The sequence below is a fragment of the Gigantopelta aegis genome, chromosome 7 (assembly GCF_016097555.1).
Source record: "Gigantopelta aegis isolate Gae_Host chromosome 7, Gae_host_genome, whole genome shotgun sequence".
In the NCBI taxonomy this organism is placed as follows: Eukaryota; Metazoa; Mollusca; class Gastropoda; order Neomphalida; family Peltospiridae; genus Gigantopelta; species Gigantopelta aegis.
This window is the reverse complement of record NC_054705.1, coordinates 32,181,531-32,189,946: the sequence shown is the minus strand read 5'-3', so window position 1 is coordinate 32,189,946 and position 8,416 is coordinate 32,181,531. Positions and strand designations below refer to the sequence as shown.

Genomic DNA, 8,416 nt, shown 5'->3' with positions numbered 1-8,416 from the left:
GGTTTCTGAAGATAATGTTGTAAGCAATAATTATTAACAACGAATTTGTATAACATACATTTTGGAGAATTGTTGAATACAGCATACATAGATTAGATAAATTGATCAGTCATTCTCTGTTTGAATTGTGATATAAATGTATTGCGATTTTCTACATTTTGATTATACCATATGTGACCAAAACCATTATTGAGAAGCAGGTCTCTTATTTGACTAACCCAGTTAACAGAACGTGGTTTTCTTATGCACTCGTCATATAGGGTGTTATGGGGCAGTTTCACGGGAAAGGTTGCACTGCTCGTTGATTGGAATACAATTTTCATAACTTTCAAATTTAAAGCTCTATTCTACTGAAATTTTATAGGTACCTGTTGAATGGTATAGCAACCTACAAACCAAATTTTATTGCAATAGCTTGATTTTTCATCAAGTAGTGAATATTTATATATCAAAATAACACATTTACGAGTCTCATTTGCATTTTTGCATTATTCCATTACTATTTTAATAATAATGTAATGTGAAATAGATACCTTTATTTTTATTTATTTGAATACTAGACTACTGGTAAACATATTTTTATCAACCATATCAAAACTGGATGTTGTGTTATAAATTTACAGTATTTTAAAGTCCTGTTATGAACATTGACCTATAAATAATTCAAATAACATTTTACAACAATTATTTTTGTATTACTATAATCACAATAGACACCTACAGTTGTGACAAGAAAAAAAATCGATGTAAATTTGTTATTTACTTTGAGATATTTATTGTAACATAGAGCCTAAAAATGTCCGTTAAAAAATGTCCCCTCCTAAACAAGTGTCAAATAAATATATACAGGCAGGTTACAAAACTTTAATCATATAGTACATGCATAATAGCCTACAAAAACTAATTTGTATAATTAGTGTTTGTGTGAATTGTAGTTCTGTAAATACACAAGATTTTGCATGTTAAACAAAATGTCCCCTCCTAAACTCAATTTTAGCATGTATATTTAAACATCTTTTTGCAAAGTGCATTCATTACATTATCAATATATTTTCTTGAATGGATACAAAATACAATTCTATACCAATTTCATAATATATATGAAGTTTGTTTGATAGATTTTTTTGTAAAAGGGTTGTGAGATATGATGCATTATTGAGATAATTAAAAAAACACACCAAAAACCCAACATGCTTATATGTATGATTTAAATTCATTTAAAATTAACTATTAATTCACTGATGCAGTGGTAATTTTATGTCACAATGTTCAAGTTCCGGAAAGGACATTTTACAAAATGTTAAAGCTGAGCAGATTTGATATTGACATGTCTGGGTGTTGCTATGTACATGTGACTTGTATGGAAGTCTGAGACATTTGTTGACAATCTGCAGGTGTTAGTGGGTTTGACTGAGAGATGTCAGCTTTGTTTATTATTATGTCACACTTGGAAAGTTGTGCAGTGATCCATTTTGGTTCTTTATTCTGCCATGCGTATAAATACAGTCAAACTGTGTTAAACATTCACCATAAGGAGGACATGTATCAACTTGGCCTTTTAACACAGGTGGTTGTTTAATACAGGTGACTGCTTAATGCAGGTCAGTTCATATTATTACAGAATCTGATGTTTTTTTAAGAATACTGTTTACTATGACGAGGGTTATTACATTGGACGAATAACCAATATACAATCAGGGCTTCTAGAATTTTTATAAAATCCACTAGCCATGGGATCAGTGATTTTTAAAAATGTACTAGCCACAATTAAAAATTCACTAGCCCTACTTTACTTTAAGTTAATAATTTTACTAAATAATAGTAATAATCGGATATAACACCTAAAGAGGGCGATAGAGCTCAAAAACACTAACATTGGGAGATGGGATGAGGGCAGGCTATTCATATTTACTAAATAGACTTAACTGCAACATTTGACCAGAAATAATTCACTAGCTGTCGGGCATGGCAATAGTAGTTATTTACTAGCCCAACATTGAATATCACTAGCCATGGGAGTGGGACTCCCATAATCTAGAAGCCCTGACAATGCAAGTGTAAAGTGCTTGAAGGTGATCATATTTGTATGAAATTCCTTCATGAGTGTAAAGTGACATCAACATTTAAATGGCCACGGACAAGGTCCTCCCAGACTGTCGGAGTGGAGTGCTTAGAAAGTTGTTTCATCTTTCTTGGGCCTTTAACGGTTGAAGGACATGAGCGTTTTATTTTGCCACAGTTGCAGGACGTAAAATCCAAATATTACAAAATAAAGCTGGCAAATAAGGACATTACAAGCCAAGTAGAGTGTGTGTCTTGTATGCAGCAGTGTACATATGAATGACAGGTAATCTTTCAATGTTAATTATCTAATTACACCATTACATGCAGATTCATATCAAATATTATTTCCTAATACAATTATGAATTAATTTTTTTTCAAAGATTAAGAGCAGTCTCAGTTTATTTAACTAAAATCTAAATGTTAAAAAAAAAAGTCCCCTCCTAAACGAAATTGCCATTTTCACACTGCATTGTTTGAAAGCTTATATTACTGCTAATACTAATGCAATCAACGTTATTTTAAATTAGTATTCTAAAAAACATATTGAAATTTCTTTTCTAATTCAGTTATAGACATTCTGTTTGAAGATTAGTATTTAATGGTTTCTGTTTAACTAAGATAATTTTTAAATAGAAGAATGTTGTTAAAATATTACCAAAAATCATCAGAAAACTTAAAATCCTTGGCCTTATTAATGAAAACATAGTTACTCTTAACAGTTTCCTATTCCTATTTAAAAAATCCACCTCAGTTTATCTTTAGAAATGTATCACATGAAAGCTTATGATTATGCTGTACCTATGTGTCCTTATATTTTTTATGCTGTGCATGTAATCATATCACTGATTATTTTATAAACCGTAACAGCTGTAGGTCCAATTTTTTATAAAATATTTCACTAGTCATATTGCTTTTTAAAAATATTGGGGTTTTTTTTATAGAAAGCTGCATAGTTAATTTTTGGGTCCCAGTGAGACTCTTTATGCAACCTTTCCCGTGAAACTGCCCTATACCACTTTCAAAATACAGTTATCTGCATTCAACAAATTTATCCAATATTTAACCATACTTGGTAATTGGATGTTCCTACTTATGTACAAAGGTGATCTACCTAATTCAAATTAGACCATCATATTAGCAGTGCTCCTTTTCACGCCTAAAATACGTTTACAGAATTGTAAATGTAGGATCTCGTGACTATCTGCTTTGTTAAAACCCCATACTTCACAGCCATAATTTAAAATACTGCTAACATATGTATCAAACAGTGATAGTAATGTTTCTGCATTTAAGAAATAGTTACTAGTTTTACCAAATAGAGCATCCATAGCTTTTCTACCTTGGTTGCATATTACCTCCTGAGCGGTATTAAAATTTCCATTATAATGAAGACAGACACCAAGATAGTTAAAACTGTCAACAATTTCTAAAATGGTTTCGTGGTATTAATATGATATCGATATCGAATGGTATACCACCCAGCTCCAATTATCAGTAATATTGGGGGTAACAGGCGGACATCTTTCCAAACTCTTATAGGCCTACATTTCACTCTCATGGCAAGCAAAAAAAAAAAAAAAAAAAAAAAAAAAGGCTCAGGATTAGATAAGTTAACGTTCGTACAGATGTTCTAGAATGCTGTCTGTGAGGTGATGCATATAAAAGATCCCTTGCTACTAATGGATAAAAATGTAGCGGGTTTCCTCTCTAAGACTATATGTCAAAATTACCAAATGTTTGACATCCAATAGCCGATGATTAATAAATCAATGTGCTTTAGTGGTGTCGTTGAACAAAACACACTTGTGACCGTATAAGGGAGAGCACCAAACCCTAATCTTGCCGGCAAAATGAGCATGTCCTACTCAGCACTCTTATTTCATTATTTTAACGTCAATTTGCCGGTTACATTCACAGGCACTTGACACAGATTAGTATACATAACTCAAATTGTTGTATATTGATAAATTAAAATTTGATATATTTTCATAACATTTTGCTTATTATTAGCACATATGAAGAGAATATAAGTTGATTAACTTTTTTCTCTTTTTTTTTCCTTTTTTATTGACATGATATCCACACACAGATATATACAGTGAATATGACAAAGAGATATATAACTACATGAAAAATAAAGTAGTTAAAGATATATTTAGCTAGAAAATCAAATATATGTGACTAATAATCCAACATACATGTATGAAAAATTCAAAAGGAGACCGAGGACATACTAAGTATCAAAAAGTGGAGAGAAAAAATACAATCTAAGTTTTAAATAAATTGTGACAAATTGACCAAAATTTGGTGAATTTATCATCATTTCACGCGGAAAAAGCTGTTGCTTTTGTCACATAATAGTATTCAGTCAACTCTTTTTGGATCCATTTCAAACTGGGTACATGTGCATTGAAATGACTTTTAAATATTAAGTGTTTTGTAACAAGTACAATGACATTAACGGGATAATTATTTCTGGTTATACTCTCTTCATATGTGTCAATGTTATAGACATTTAATGTGCAGTAATTTAAAACAAAAAATTCAATCCCTACTATATAAAATATATTATATCTATTTATGAATACTAATGTGTCAAGTGCCTTTGGTTATGTTACAGAGCTATGAGAGGGAAGGAAGAAAGGAAATGTTTATTTAACGACGCACTCAACACATTTTATTTACGGTTATATGGCGTCCAACATATGGTTAAGGACCACACAGATATTGAGAGAGGAAACCCGCTGTCGCCATTTCATGGGCTACTCTTTTCGATAAGCAGCAAGGGATCTTTTATATGTACCAGCCCATAGACAGGATAGCACAAACCACGGCCTATAATGTACCAGTCGTGGTGCACTGGCTGGAACGAGAAATAGCCAAATGGGTCCACCGACGGGGGTCGATCTTAGACCGACCGCGCATCAAGCGAACGCTTTACCACCGGGCTATGTCCCGCCCAGGCTATGAGAGGGGGGAAAAAAGTCGAATGTGTGGAATCATTTTGTTTTAGATCTAGAAAAGAAGAAACCAAAATGCTGTCTGTGTAGTATTCGTCTTGACTATACCGGCAGTACCACACTGTGACAAGTAGTATTCGTCTTGGCTATACCGGCAGTACCACACTGTGACAAGTAGTATTCGTCTTGGCTATACCGGCAGTACCACACTGTGACAAGTACAATGCAAAAGCACCAATTTCAAAAGACCCTAGACTGCCTATAATACACTGGACAATGTAGGACATTAATCCTAGCACCAACTACATGTATCACCGATACAGTTGAGTTATACAATAATCATATTATGATCATGTGCTAATTTGTCTTTTTAATCTGGCATCAGTGTCCACCGAAACACTGAATGTATCAATCGGTTTCTAAATGCAATACAATGGCATGATTTGGCATCCATCTTCAGTGCTGGTATTAAGATGCATAATGCTGCTTTACGCTATTCCTTAAGCTAGGCATATATCTGTATGTGATGCGAAATGAGTTTTTACCATTTCCATGTGCATGCGCGCGTGTGTGTGTGTGTGTGTGTGTGTACATATGTCTCTCTCTCTCTCTCTCTCTCTCTCTCTCTCTCTCTCTCTCTCTCTCTCTCTCTCTCTCTCTCTCTCTCTGTATATATATATATATATATACCCTCAGGATAATTCGGAATGTTTTCAAATTATTTTTAAATCACTGGCAGGATTCTGCAAGTAAGGTTTTGATTGGTGGACATGAGCTCCAACTGGCTGGTGTTAGATCCACATGTAATAGTGGAGCTAATTTTAATTAGATTGTGTTGTGTGTTGCAAATGGTATGTGTTTTGAGCCAATAAAGATTGCCAGCATATTATTGTTTATAGTTATTCATTCAATCAAATAACAACCTTGTCAATACCATTCTGCACATTTCAGGTAATCTGTATAAATTAGTGAAGTATATTTCAGGTAATATGTACATTACCTGATTTTTTCAGCTAATATACATATTACCTGAGTGAAACAGGTAATATACATATTAGCTGAAAAAATCAGGTAATATACATATTACCTGATTATACAGATTAACTGTAACATATATATATATATATATATATATATATATATATATATATATATATATATATATATATATATATATATATATATATAGTGGAACGTCTCAAAACCGGACCATCAGTAAAGTGGAATTCCCTCATAACTGGACATTTTTCATAGCTCCTTTTTAAATATCTGTACAGAAGAGAACCTCTCTAAACCGGATGCCTCTTAAAACATGACTTTTTACTTGGTTCTGAGGATGTCCGGTTTAGAGGAGTTTCACTGTATGCATGTGTATATCTATATATCCATGTGTGTGAAGCTTGTTTGTCCTTTTGGAGAAAAAATATGTGGGCAATATCTCCCCTTTTTTTAACATTAAACACACCAGGTAAGACAAATGTAAAATACTTAGAATTATATTTTAATAACACATGTATGTAACATAAAAAAAGGAAGGAAATGTTTTATTTAACGATTCACTCAGCACATTTTCTGGCGACATTTTTTAACGCTTTACCACCGGGCTACGTCCCGCCCAGGCTATGAGAGGCAAAACAAAAGTCGAATGTGTGGAATCATTTTGGTTTAGATCTAGAAAAGAAGAAAACAAAATGCTGTCTGTGAAATGGCTTATAATGGCAAGAGAAAGAAAAGAAAGACGTAAAGACTCATTTTGTTGCAAATTTTATTTCTGTATAGACAGATGGTATCTCGTTAGCAGTCAGTTCTTGAGAGAGGAAGAGCTGAAAGATAATAAATAAATAAATAAATAAACAAATACATGTAAATAATATTTTATTTTAACGAATTTGTATTTTAATAACGAATTACCATCAAATAGTATAGATTAAGTATTATGTTTAATACTTGGGTTTCCACCAGTACTCGGGCACGGGCCGAGTCCAGCAAGACTCGACTCGAGTACGCGTACAAGGTGGAATACAAAGATCAACTATAACAATGGACAATGTAGGACAATGATTTCAGCAGTAAAGTTACACAATAATTATATGATCATGCGCTAATTTCTCTTTTTAATCTGGCCCTCCGCCCGTCCGCCCGTCCTAGCACTGAACATATCTTGAAAACGGTTCCTAGACGCTATACAATGGCATGATTTGGCATCCATATCCAGCGCTGGAATTAAGATGCATAATGCTGTTTTGCTTTATCCCTTAAACTCATCATCATTTATTATAAGTATTGAGTACTCGGGTCCGGGTCGAGTTTGACCCTGAAGTACTCGAGTCCAATATGTTTGACTCGTGGAGGTCCTATTTTAATACAAGGGTGAAAACAAAGTGCTGGAACAGCCAAGGTGGACATTATTGTTACTAGGTCTCACTACACAGATGTCATCTGCCATTGAAACCCATATTAAATTGACCAACTTCAAATGAAGATTGCCAATAGAACGTGTTCTCGTTGGCACTAACAACATACACCATTGCGAACATACATATATAAGCATTTATTTTCACTCCAAAATTGAGAACATTTCTGTCTCAGTGTTTTGCTATACGATTGCATCTGGCTGTAGTACCGGTCCGAACAGGTGGTTCATTAACCGATTCACTCCGGCTGTCTCTTACGCGATACACTCCTGTCCCAAAAGGTCAATGCACAATATTACAAAATAGCATGGGCAAAATACAGCCAGAAGGCTTACCATTAAATATACATTTTTTTTAATTCTTCACTATTTCCTAGAAGTGAATATGTGAACCAGAACTTGTGTCACATTTAGGAACTATAGTGGACGGTGATCAATCAACTCTCACCCGGAAGTGATCTATGTAGTGAGACCCTAGCAATTGGGTTAATTTCCTATTTTCTATAGATGATGATGATGATGATAACTAGTTTAACGTGCCCATATACCACTAGGGTTTCGAACACGTCCATCCCGAGTCCGACCTCCGATAAGATCGGTGGCCTGACTCGGGATGGAGGGGGGGGGGGGTTGAAAATGGGCAGAATTTTGAAAATAGCAATTAGTAAAAAAGTTAATAGATTAAAGAAAAAAAAGAAAATGGTTACAAGCCAAAAATAAAAAAGAATTGACTGCTCGGCCGAATATTGATATAATTTGGAGCATTTTAGAAGGACAGTCCAAAATTAAATAAGAGAAAGAAGAGAGGATCGGACTATTTAATAATATTACAAAAAAGAAGTAATTTCGACATAAAATTTTGAACGCAGATCTAAACGTTTAAAGTCCGATCGATATGTCCACGCGAGTGGCCTCGTTAAGGCCGTTTGGGTGCACAGCTTAAAGGGACGAGATGGGTTGCATCCCGTCAAGAAAACC

The 8,416-nt window shown here is 33.9% G+C and overlaps 1 long non-coding RNA gene across 1 annotated transcript in view; it reads right to left on the bottom strand.

The window, feature by feature from the left end:
• Positions 1-6,776: 6,776 nt before the first annotated feature.
• Positions 6,777-8,416, bottom strand: part of LOC121377558 — an 8,962-nt gene continuing 7,322 nt past the window's right edge. The window contains exon 4 of the long non-coding RNA XR_005958630.1: positions 6,777-6,848. This is a non-coding gene — a long non-coding RNA (uncharacterized LOC121377558). The remainder of the gene's footprint in view (positions 6,849-8,416) is intronic.